This window comes from Bubalus kerabau, chromosome 8 (genome assembly GCF_029407905.1).
Source record: "Bubalus kerabau isolate K-KA32 ecotype Philippines breed swamp buffalo chromosome 8, PCC_UOA_SB_1v2, whole genome shotgun sequence".
Taxonomy (NCBI): domain Eukaryota; kingdom Metazoa; phylum Chordata; class Mammalia; order Artiodactyla; family Bovidae; genus Bubalus; species Bubalus kerabau.
In genome coordinates this window covers 74,637,004-74,650,349 of record NC_073631.1, presented here as the reverse complement: position 1 = coordinate 74,650,349, position 13,346 = coordinate 74,637,004, and the positions used below count along the sequence as shown (strand labels likewise).

Here is a 13,346-nt window from a genome sequence, read left to right as displayed (position 1 = left end):
CTTACTGACACAACTGATCAAACAAAGAAGCCAGTAAAGCCATACTACTAGTATACGGGGCTCAAGAAACCCTGATCCAAAACTTAATGTTTGTTAAATGGAAAGGGAAATCAAAGTCTCTCTACAGTGCCTGCTGAAAACATAATGATTTTCCTAGCAAACTTTAAAGTTAGTTCCAAGTTCAGTTTCATATGGCCCCTTGAGAAAGAAAACTGAAAGCAGAAAAGAAAAATTCTGATCAGGAGAAAGACCATTGCTGCTGGTTCTCCTTTGCAGTCTATATGAGCCAGTGGAATGAGAGCTAATGTTGACTATTTTTTGGTGCCCATGGGAGGCATTACGAGCCCAGGCGAGGTGCCAAATGACAAGGTGCTGGGCTTGAAAATCCAAGCTAAGCACTAGGAGCTCAGGTTGACAATATCATTGGGAGCCTAAACTGAAACTTAAATTGACCAGCCTGTGGATCAAGACTAGCTTGAGGAGGCATGGAAGGCATGACAGGGATGAGGGCTGTAATCAGACAATAAGAGCTAATTCTTACTGGGTACTAGCTATACACTAGGCATGGTACCAAGTACATTACACTGATTATCTTTTCTTTCATGAAAGTTGTGTCTCTGTGTCCTCAGTCACTCAGTCATTTCTAACTCATTGCGAACTCATGCACTATAGCCTGCCAGGCCCTCTGTCCATGGGATTCTCCAGGCAAGAATACTGGAGTGGGTTGCCAAGCCCTCCTCCAGGGGATCTTCCGGACCCAGGAATCAAACCCACATCTCTTATGTCTTCTGCAATGTCAGGCGGATTCTTTTACAATGAAGCCACCTGGGAAGTTAGTTACTATTATTTTACTTGGTGTACATCTGAAGAAGCTGAGGCTCACACAGATGAAGAATCTTCCCCAAGGTTGCCCCTGCAGTGAGCAGGGGAGCCAGGGCTCAAGTTCCAAAAGATATGATTCTAGAATTTGGCCCCATCATGGGGAACCAGGGCTTCCCTGGTGGCTTAGATGGCAAAAAATCTGCCTGCAGTGCAGGAGACCAGGGTTGATCCCTGGGTCAGGAAGATCTTCTGGAGAAGGGAATGGCAACCCCCTCCAGTATTCTTGCCTGGAGAATCCCATGGACAGAGAAGCCTGGTGGGCTACAGTCCATGGGATCGCAAAGAATCGGATACGACTGGGTGACTAACACACTGTAGGGAGATGAGGCTGAGTTCCTAAATGGTAACGTGACACTGGCATCCACCTCTTCTCTCTCCTCCTCCCTTCTGCACGTCTGCAGGCTTGACCATCACCTGGGCTCAAACACTGACTGTGGGAGAACAAAAGCAAGTGGGCCTGCAAAGAGAGTCTGTAGCCAGGAGAGAGAGGCGATCCAGGGTCAGGGAGAGGAGAACCAGGCTGCCAGGCACATGACAGCTGATGGGCAGGAGGAAAACACACTTCACATCTCATGTTGGCTCTTCAGAAATCTGTTCACTTTAACTTTGAGAGAAATATAACCTTGTTCTCTACAGCTGTCAAATTATTTCATCAAGAAGTCAAAGTAATGAAACTGGGACAGGATAATAATCAAATGGTAAATCAAAATCCCCATTATGAAATAGTACATCTAAGAGTTTGATTTAAATTGGTATATTGGGACATAGAGAGGAAAAGGTTATGGTTAATATACCTTCATATGTTGCAAATTGTTTACTGCCTTCAAGTATTGGAAGAGCTGGCCAATGAAGGAGGGAGTTGGCTGGTTTCATGTGGTTTCCAGAGGTGTTAATTCTTGTTATTTCTAATAGAAAGGGCTGTCCATCAGTGGATGTTCCCCCCACCCTACTGCCCACAAAGTAGGGACTCCTCATCACAGGGCACAGCTAAGCAGAAACTAGATCATTGGTTAAAACTTGGTTGTATGTTGATAATCCCCAGGAAAGTTTTTTAAAATATTAATGCCTTGGCCCCATTCCCCCCAAATTTTAATTTAATTGATTTCAGGGTAGAGCCCTGACACTGTGGTCTTTAAAAACTGTCCCTCCCCTACTTCCTGCCCCAGTGATTCTGATAATATGGAGCAAAGTTTGAGAACCATTAAGCTGGCTTCTCATCAGGGATGATAGAGAGCAGATTCCCACTCTGAGTTGAAGATAGGTCCAGATTCTCCCATGCCTCTTTCCCTTCTAAGATCCTAATTTGCTAACTAAGGCCCTTCACTGTGTGTTTGATGTTTATGATGGCTATCAACAATTTTATGATCATTATTAGTGAAAGAGCTCTACCATTTTTTAATGTGAAGGAAAGTAACAAGCTATAAGCAACAAAAGACCACATGCACTATATTGGATTTCTGTCTCTTCAAAATTATGTTCTAAGAAAATGCGTGATGAATTTAGAATGCTATTAATCTGAAACCACTCATCTTTCCCAGCCCTACACCCCTTGCACACCATAGGAGAATTTCTGGAGACTATTAAGAATAGTGCAAAGGATATGCTTGCATTCTGAACACCCAATCTAATTGTTTCAAGAAAAAAGTGAATTTGGATTTACAAGAATTTCCCAGAGCAAGAAAAGAGTAAGAGGTATGCCTGCCTGTTGAAAAGCAGAAGAACTGTCCTGTTTCAGTCTGCCTTGCTATTCCTGCCACCTGGCATCATTTTTCTGACTCCTGGATCTAAGCATCCTATTTAGCTGAAACTGTCAGAATCCCTTCAAACCAGAGTCTGATCTTCACACAGGGCCTGAACTAATATCACAAAGGGACTTACAATCATGTTTGCTGGGCATCTATTTAAAGACAGAAGTCCAGGACTGGTATCAACATAGCTGTGTCTGGTAGACACACAAAGGTTCAAGGAGTACAGCCTAGTGGAAACGAGCTCGCAGCCTGATTTTTGCCTGCCACGATCCTGCAGCGTGACTTTGGACAAACTGTGTCCCCCTGGTGCTTCAGTAACCTTAGAAGTTAAACAAACAGCGAAGTGCTGACTCACATCAGAGAGGTCATTGTGAAGCCAAGAAAGACTCCTAGAGAGGCTCTGCCTTAGTAACACAAAAAGCTAAACTGGGTTTTCATGATCCTAGCCTAGAATCCCCAGAACTTTTAATTTAATACAGCTTTGTGTTTCCTGCTGCAGGAAGAAGGACTGTGACCAAGAGTAGAGTTGAAGTAGAGTTATTCAATATTTGTGCACAAGAAAATCCTAAAGCTTGATGTTTGGAATATTACCCTTTCTTAAAAAAAAAGAAAAAGAAATGTATGAGAAACTGCTCTGTGCCTCTGTGGGTTAAGAGTTTAATACGTTATATTGATGAAAAATCTATTTCAAACTGTTCATGTTGAACTTGTCAGGCAGCTTTGGCAGGAGCAGAATGGGTTGGCAGACAGACAGCTTCCTCACGAGTGGGGGTAGAACCATTTAGAAACCTCGGAGCTTAGAGTGAAGAAGGATGCTGGGCAAAGAGAAACAAGATCTAGGCTCTGAAAGCGTCTGCTCCTATGTGAAAGCTAATAGCTATGGCCCCTAAAACATTGACATCAGCTCCTCAGGCAGATAAATGATAATTCTCAAGAGCAAAATGTAATTGTTGATGAACCATTCACCAACCTCAGAGAGCAGCAAATGATGGGGAAACTAGAGGGAGCCTGGGATATAGAAGAGAGTGAGCCACAGTCCCACTTACCAAAGAAGAGGGATCATTCTATCACAGGGAAAGAAAATAAAATAAGTTTTATTGTAGGAGATTATGGCACATGAAATGAATTGGCTAAAGAGGATTCTCAAAGATAGAGAGAACTTTATCGAGTATATTTTCTTCAATGGTAATTTGGAACCTGATCCATAATTTCTACCTTCTCTAACTTTCCTGCTTTCCTGAGTAAAAAAAGTGGGGGAATATACATCTCTCACTCTTTTTTTAAATTTATTTTTAATTGGAGGATAATTGCTTTACAATGTTGTTTTGGTTTCTGTTGTACAACAATATGAATTCGTTATGAACATATATATATCCCCTCCTCTTGAGCCTCTCTTCCACCCCACCCCACTTCCCTAAGCTGAGTACCAAGCTGAGCTTCCTGTATCATACAGCAGCTTCCCACTAGTAGCTACTTTATAGACGGTAGTGTATTAATATACATGTCAATGCTACTCTCTCAGTTTGTCCCACCCTCTCCCTCACTGTGTCTACAAGTCAGTTCTCCATGTCTGCATTTCTATTCCTTCCCTGCAAAGAAGTTCATCAGTACCATTTTTCTAGATTCTGTATGTATGTGTTGTTGTTGTTCAGCCTCTAAGTCACGTCCAACTCTTTGCTACCCCATGGACTGCACCATACCAGGCTTTCCTGTTCTTCACCATCTCCTGAAATTTGCTCAAACTCAAGTCTATTGAGTTGGTGATGCCATCCAACCATCTCATCCTGTGTCGTCCCCTTCTCCTCCTGCCTTCTATCTGCTTTCAATCAGCATCAGGGTCTTTTCCAATGAGTCAGCTCGTCGCATCAGGTGGCCAGAGTATTGGAGCTTCAGCTTCAGCGTCAGTCCTTCCAGTGAATATTCAGGGTTGATTTCCTTTGGGTTGATTTCCTTTAAGTTGACTGGTTTAATCTCTTTGTGTCCAAGGTTCTCTCAAGAGTCTTCTCCAGCACCACAGTTCAAAAGCATCAGTTCTTCAGTGCTCAGCCTTCTTTATGGTCCAACTCTCACATCTGTACATGACTATTGGGAAAGCCATAGTTTTGACTATACAGACCTTTGTTGGCAAAGTGATGTCTCTGCTGTTATATGTATTAATATACGACATGTGCTTTTCTCTTTCTGATTTACTTTACTCTGCATAACAGGCTGTAGATTCGTCCACCTCACTACAACTGACTCAAATTCAGTCTTCAAATGGCTGAGTAATACCCATCTCTCATTCTTGTCTGAAAGTTTCTTAATCTACTCACTCCATCTACCTTAATCTGTGTTCCTCCTGAGCCCCCCCACTTTCCACACCAGGATCTTGATATGATTTCAAGCTATTCCACCATTGAGACCTTGAACTCTGATCACTTCCCAGCCACATCCCATTATGCAAGTAATTCATTCTCTCTCTTTGCTCTTACTGAACTGCCTTTTGACACCTCCTAGGACTTCAGCATCAGAGAAGGCAATGGCAACCCACTCCAGTACTCTTGCCTGGAAAATCCCATAAATGGAGGAGCCTGGTAGGCTGAAGTCCATGGGGTTGCTAAGAGCCGGACACAACTGAGTGACTTCACTTTCACTTTTCACTTTCCTGCATTGGAGAAGGGAATGGCAACCCACTCCAGTATTCTTTCCTGGAGAATCCTAGGGACAGAGGAGTCTGGTGGGCTGCCGTCTATGGGGTCACACAGAGTTGGACACGACTGAAGCGACTTAGCAGCAGCAGGACTTCAGCATAGGCATTGTGAATCCACTCATTGTCCCAGTCAACCTCTCCCTCTCAGTGACCCTCCCTTCTTTCTATCCTTCCACCCCTCCTCATGAGTCCTGTTCATCTTTCTAATCTTCTGCATTTGTGGTGCCAAACATTGCTCGGTGGTAAAATAACACAAACCTGTAAATCACAACCATCACATTTATGGTTTCCAACTTCTGATGCACTCTCAGTGTGGCTTGGCAAGTTTGCCTGCCTGCTCACCTCTCAGCAGCCATCTCACATCCCCAGGACTCTTGTCAAGCTCCTCTATTTCATCCTCAACCCAACTCATCTATTATCCACAAACAACCTTGCTCCCATCGACAGAGAACTAGAAGTCAAAAGATGGTAAATCTTATCATCTCAGTCTTACCATCATGTTCATATACATCTGGTCCCATCCTTACCAACCTCCCATGGCCTAGAAGGAAAAAAAGGAACCTTCCTGGATTTTAGAACCACCACCTCCTCCCCTCTGTGTGAGAGAAGGCGTTTGTTCCTCCATTTCCCTTGATTTCTTGCTCTCAACTTCACACCTACTCAAGACTCCACTCTTTCCAAACAACCACCACCTTCTCTTCAATTTGACAGGCCCCTTGAGTTACCCTATATCTCTTCTCCCCTTTCTAGTCAATTGCCTTTAAAACCATCAGCATGTTCTTTGCTTCCAAGATCCATTCAAGCCTTGACCCACAGACATATGACTTCAGTTCACTGAAACTGCCCTTGCTAAAATCACCAATGATCAACTTCTAGTTGTGTTCAGTTTTTTAATCTCACTGAACTTATTTTACTTCTTTGAAGCCCTTTTCTCCCTTGACTTCACTAGCTCACTCTCATTGGTTCTTCTGGTTCCCAGAAGCTTGCTAGAATCTGCCCCTGTTTCCTGGTCCCCAACCACTGCCCCTGCTTGTGCTAACACCTGCTCTTTATCTCTCCTCCATGAAATCACCACAGTTTGTCCCAAAGCTGATCATGTCACCACTGCTGCTGCTGCTAAGTCACTTCAGTCGTGTCCAACTCTGTGCGACCCCATAGATGGCACAAATTCTCTAGTGTCTCTCCAGAACCCACAGGATGCTGTACCCAGGGATCCAGGCAACCTGTCCAGCTTCATCTCTTTTCCTGCTGAAAGGCGTCCTATGCTGCAGCCATTCTGAAAAACCCACAAGGTCTTAAACAGGAACAAAATATGACACATATTAAGTAACAGTCAGTAAGAGGACATTGTTATGGATGTGGCTTCGGGTTTGACTTATGTCTCCTTATCTTAATATTATTTAGTATTTAAATGATTTTCTTCTCCAGAAAGGCTTTTCATGCCATTTTGTTTTTGCACAACTATTTCCACCTTTGTAGGGTGGTCCTTCCCAGTTGGTGAATTTCTCAACCTTTAAAATTCAGCCTAAATCCATGCCACATCCTCTGTAAGGCCACTCTTTACTTGCCTCTTGCTGGGCTCCCCATCCTGACACAGTCGAATCTCTGGCTTCTTCTTTTTTTATCTACAGCATCTTTGTAATACTTCCATTCTAACACTTGTCCACCTGAGTTGCAATGTTTCATTCAAATGTCCATTTCCTGCACTGGGCTGAGAGCTACCCGAGGGCAAGGATAATGTCTTCATCATCTTCAAATTCCCAGAACCAGCCCATGCCTGACACATAACAGGCTGGATGAATGATGAATTGTATTCAGTTAAACCAGATGAAATAACCATTTTTATAAGCCAAATACCAACAGTTTCACTTATTGCCATAAATATTTTGTGTCTTTCTTCATGCAGCTGAAAGTGCCTTGATGCTCATTGTGTAGTAAATCCTGGGGAAATTCCTGTAGGGTTGTATGAGAAATCATGGTCATCATTTTATATAAATGGTTCAGTGGGTTGGTTGCAGAAATGGATATGGAACCAAATCTTTTGACAGTCATTCCTTTCATCCTAGGGTCTATCATCCTAGATCCATGAAATTCTACAGTGAGAAAGAAATTCAAAGGGTTTCCTTCCTGGTAGTTCTAGTCAGTAAGACACATAAGTTTTCTGTCTTTCCTATCATGTGTCCAAAGTTGAAGATGATAAGCTCTCTGGTCTATCATCCTAGATCCATGAAATTCTACAGTGAGAAAGAAATTCAAAGGGTTTCCTTCCTGGTAGTTCTAGTCAGTAAGACACATAAGTTTTCTGTCTTTCCTATCATGTGTCCAAAGTTGAAGATGATAAGCTCTCTCACAATAATAATTGAACATTTTCTCTCACACCCTCACCAGGCAGTCCATTTCCAAATCATCTCTCTCTCCCTGCAATATGTCAATTTCTAACTTTATGGAGATAAAGCAGCTGCAATGTACCCAGCTTATAATAACTCTCCTACTACTTACAGCTACTTCTTCTCCCTTCAGTTTTATTTTACTTCTTAAAAAAAAAAAAAAAATCCCATCTCCTTTAAACTCTATTCATAGGACCTTCATATCATTTTAATCAAAAGATTTCAGGGTCTTCCATAACAATAGTTCCCAGTCTCATTAGACCATGTTAAAAATGGAACACCCATTAACATCCCGCTGACCTAATGTTCAGGGGAATAAAATTTGGGAAACAGGGCTCCGTGATGTTTGCACACCCCTTTTTAAATATGAAGATAAAAGCTAGATGTGATATCCTTGTAAGGGCATCATTTGTATCACACAGTATAAAGATAACTTCCCAGCCTTGGCAAGGTCAAGTCTCTGTTTACATATTCATGATTGTAATTGTCTCTTTAACCACGGACTCATAATGCCACCTCATACTTAGAGCATACTTATGCTTTTATAGTCTTGAATAATAATTGAGCTTTTATTTTCTGTCTTGCATAGTAATTGAGTTTGAGTATATTTATTTCATATGCTATCTTGATAGGGTTTTGACTATCATCCAATATTTTCTCTAATTTTTTTCTGATCATTTTAAATTCCATTCTTCTGAAGTCTTAGCATCCACCCTCCTCTTGTCACCCCCCTACTCCTCCAACCCTGAGAAGTGGTGTTACCTACAGATCAAATTAGGATGCTTTCAAGTATACCACATTCAAAGTTAATTTTCTTTTATTTTTAAATATTACATAGCTTGGGTTGGAAGTTCTGTGATAAGATTCAGCAGACATTTTCTCTTGTTGCACACTTGCTCCATGTTTACCCCTGTGCTAGATTCTGTGATCGCTCTCAGAGATCATTGTCACTGTGAAGAGGTTGTTCATGCATTCAAGTAGTAGACTAAGAATAGGAGGTGCTGTCTGATCAAAAAGATAAAGGAATAATTCTTTCTGGCTTACTTCACTCTGTATAATAGGCTCCAGTTTCATCCACCTCATTAGAACTGATTCAAATGTATTCTTTTTAATGGCTGAGTAATACTCCATTGTGTATATGTACCACTGCTTTCTTATCCATTCATCTGCTGATGGACATCTAGGTTGCTTCCATGTCCTGGCTATTATAAACAGTGCTGCGATGAACATTGGGATACTCGTGTCTCTTTCCCTTCTGGTTTCCTCAGTGTGTATGCCCAGCAGTGGGATTGCTGGATCAGAAGGCAGGTCTATTTCCAGTTTTTTAAGGAATCTCCACACTGTTCTCCATAGTGGCTGGACTAGTTTGCATTCCCACCAACAGTGTAAGAGGGTTCCCTTTTCTCCACACCCTCTCCAGCATTTATTACTTGTAGACTTTTGGATCGCAGCCATTCTGACTGGTGTGAAATGGTACCTCATAGTGGTTTTGATTTGCATTTCTATGATAATGAGTGATGTTGAGCATCTTTTCATGTGTTTGTGAGCCATCTGTATGTCTTCTTTGGAGAAATGTCTATTTAGTTCTTTGGCCCATTTTTTGATTGGGTCATTTATTATACAGAGTGAAGTAAGCCAGAAAGAAAAACACCAATACAGTATACTAACGCATATATATGGAATTTAGAAAGATGGTAACAATAACCCTGTGTACAAGACAGCAAAAGAGACACTGATGTATAGAACAGTCTTATGGACTCTGTGGGAGAGGGAGAGGGTGGGAAGATTTGGGAGAATGGCATTGAAACATGTAAAATATCATGTATGAAACGAGTTGCCAGCCCAGGTTCGATGCACGATACTGGATGCTTGGGGCTGGTGCACTGGGACGACCCAGAGGGATGGAATGGGGAGGGAGGAGAGAGGAGGGTTCAGGATGGGGAACACATGTATACCTGTGGCGGATTCATTTTGATATTTGGCAAAACTAATACAGTTATGTAAAGTTTAAAAATAAAATAAAATTAAAAAAAAAAAAGATAAAGGAATAATTCTATAAAGTAAGTGCCAATCAAATCAAGGAGAAAGATGACCAGATTGGACTTGATCTATAATATGAAAGCTTAGGAGGATTTGGTGTTTACAAATCCATAGTAAAGAGGTGGTAAGATGAGACACAGAAGCAAGAACGGATGCAAATACGGGCATTAATGGGCTCTTGCTGGGGGCGGGGGCTACCCACTTGACTTGTAAATCAGCTACAGCTCTGCGACTCTGTACTACCATTAGGATTACACATACCATTAGGATGTGTAAGTCTGACATCCTCGTTGGTTTATGACTACAATGATAGCAGGGACCATAATGAACTTGTCCTTGAAGACTCAATGATATTAAGAGTGCCTGGCCTATAATATGTGTTCCGTAGGTATACATTTAGGATTTTTTAAAATTGGTTTGAGTGAAAAATAAGTTAGTATAATAAGTGAAAAAGCAAGTTATAAGTTAATATAATATAATGGTGATTGAATTCAGGTTCTGGAGGCCTCTGAAAGGCAACTGGGTCATTTCAGCTTCATTGAGTGGGAGCCACTGAGTCCAGATAGGAATGACAAGATAATGTGGTACTTGAGGAATTTACCTGGCAACAGTGTTCAGAATGAATTAAATGAGGGGAAGGGGGGAGTTGAAGGAAAAAGGGAATTATTGTTAACTCTATGTATCATTCTGTCTCTCTTGAATCTTTTTCAAGTTTCTAGAAGGATCTTTGGAATCTCATTATCTTCAAGTTCCATTCACTCTTCAGCTTATTCTAACCTACCTTCTGTTCCCACTTCACAGTCCTTAACTACTCAATTTCTCTGCAGTATTTAACCTCATTAACATTTTATCATATGAAAAGAGCTTTAAAAATTTTTTTATTAGACTTTACTTTTTAATGCAGTTTTAGGTTCACAGTGACATTGAGCAGAAGGTACAGAGATTTCCTATATACTTCCTGTCCCCACACATGCAGCATTTTTTAATTACATAATTATTGTAACAAATTTAAGCAATACTTAAAATGCAAAGAAGAAAGTAAAAATTACCCCAAATCTTCTCTTCCAGAGATAATCACCATTAACATTTGGGTGAACATTCTCCCAAACATTTCTCTAGTCTATGTCTACATGTACAAGCAGATGGCTATGTGTATAGAGATTTACATAAATTAGAACATATAATACTCATTTGTCAGTAACTTGCATTGCTTTTCTTGTAATGAGTATAATTGTCAGTAAGCATAAATTTATGTAATTTTGGATAGGGGCATAGTCCACCAGTGACTATTTGTATAACACATTCCCTGGTGGGTGAATGTTAAAGTTTGCTTTCAGTTTGTGCTATTGTTCAGTCATTAAGTCAGGTCCGACTCATTGAGACCCATCGGACTGCAGCACGCCAGGCTTCCCTGTCCTTCACTATCTCCCAGAGTTTGCTCAAAGTCATGTCCATTGAGTCGGTGATGCCATCCAACCATCTCATTCTCTGACCCCCACTTCTGTTTCTGCTCTCAGTCTTTCCCAGGATCAGGGCCTTTTCTAATGAGTCAGATCTTCGCATCAGGTGGCCAAAGTATTGGAGCTTCAGCATCAGTCCTTCCAATGAATATTCAGAACTGATTTCCTTTGGGATTGACTGGTTTGATCTCTTTGCCGTCCAAGGGACTCTCAAGAGTCTTCTCAAGCAACACAGTTCGAAAGTATAAATTCTTCAGTCTCAACCTTCTTTATGGTCAAACTCTCACATCCATGCATAAATAGTGGAAAAACCATAGCTTTGACTATATGGACCTTTGTAGACAAAATGATGTCCCTGCTTTTTTATATGCTATCTAGGTTTGTCATAGCTTTTTTTCCAAGAAACAAGCCTCTTTTAATTTCATGGCTGCAGTCACAATCCATAGTGATTTTGGAGCCAAGAAAATAAAATCTATCACTGTTTCCACTTTTTCCCAATCTATTTGCCATGAAGTGATGCAACTGGATGCCATGATCTTCGTTTTTTGAATATTGAGTTTTAAGAAAGTGAAAGTGAAGTCGCTCAGTCATGTCCGACTCTTTGCGACCCCATAGACTGTAGCCTACCAGGCTCCACTGTCCATGGGATTCTCCAGGCAAGTATACTGGAGGGGGTTGCCATTTCCTTCTCCAGAGGATCTTCCTGACCCAGGGATCGAACCTGGGTCTCCCGCATTGTAGGCAGACGCTTTACCGTCTGAGCCACCAAGGAAGCCTACTGGGTTTTAAGTCAGCATTTTTACTCTCCTCTATCACTCTCATCAAGAGGTTCTTTAGTTCCTCTTTGCTTTCTGCTGTTAAAGTCATATCATCTGCATATCTGAGGTTGTTGATCTTTCTCCTGGCAATCTTGATTCCAACTTGTGATTCATCCAGCCCAACATTTCTCATGATGTACTCTGCATATAAATTAAATAAGCAAGGTGACAGTACACAGCCTTGACTTACTCCTTTCCCAGTTTTGAACCAGCCTGTTGTTCCATTTCTGGTTCTAACTGTTGCTTCTTGACCTGCATACAGGTTTCTCAGGAGACAAGTAAGATGGTCTGGTGTCCCGATTTCTTTAACAATTTTCCAGTTTATTGAGATCCACACAGTCAAAGGCCTTAGTGTAGTCAATGAAACAGAAATAGATGTTTTTCTGGAATTCTCTTGCTTTATCTATGATCCAAGAGATGTTGACAATTTGATCTCTGGTTCCTCTGCCTTTTCTAAATCTAGCTTGTACATCTGGAGGTTCTTAGCTCACATACTTTTGAAGCCTAACTTGAAGGTTTTTTGAGCATTACCTTACTAGCATCTAATAGGCTTCCCTGGTGGCTCAGATGGTAAAGCATCTGCCTACAATGCGGGAGACCCAGGTTCGATCCCTGGGTTGGGAAGATCCTCTGGAGAAGGAAATGGCAACCCCCTCCAGTATACTTGCCTGGAGAATCCCATGGACAGAAGAGCCTGGGGGGCTACAGTTTATGGGGTCGCAAAGAGTTGGACACGACTGAGCGACTTCACTTTCACTTTCACTAGCATCTGAAATGAACACAATTGTTCAGTGATTTGAGCATTCTTTGGCATTGCTCTTCTTTGGGATTGGAATGAAAACTGACCTTTCCAAGTCCCGTGGCCACTGGTGAGTTTTCCAAATTTGCTGACATATTGAGTGCAACACTTTCACACCATTATCTTTTAGGATTTGAAATAGCTCAGCTGGAATTCCATACCTCCACTAGCTTTGTTCATAGTAATGCTTCCTAAGGCCCACTTGACTTCATACTCCAGGATGTCTAGCTCTAGGTGAGTGACCACACTATCGTGGCTATCTGGGTCATTAAGACCTTTTTTGTATAGTTCTTTTGTATATTCTTGCCATCTCTTGTTAATATCTTCTGTTTCTGTCAGGTCCTTGCCATTTCTGTCCTTTATTTTTTGCCTATCTTTGCATCAAATGTTCCCTTGATATTTCCAGTTTTCTTGAAGAGATCTCTAGTCTTTCCCATTCTATTGTTTTCCTCTATTTCTTTTCAGTTTTCACTGTCATTCATAATGCTAAAGTAAATACTTCTTTATGTTTTTGCCAGTATAC

At 41.4% G+C, this 13,346-nt stretch overlaps 1 non-coding gene across 1 annotated transcript; it reads left to right on the top strand.

Moving 5' to 3' along the window:
* Window positions 1-12,576: 12,576 nt before the first annotated feature.
* On the top strand, window positions 12,577-12,648 carry TRNAC-ACA (transfer RNA cysteine (anticodon ACA)). Its single transcript has one exon. It is a non-coding gene; the product is annotated as a tRNA-Cys (tRNA).
* The last annotated feature ends 698 nt before the right edge of the window (window positions 12,649-13,346 follow it).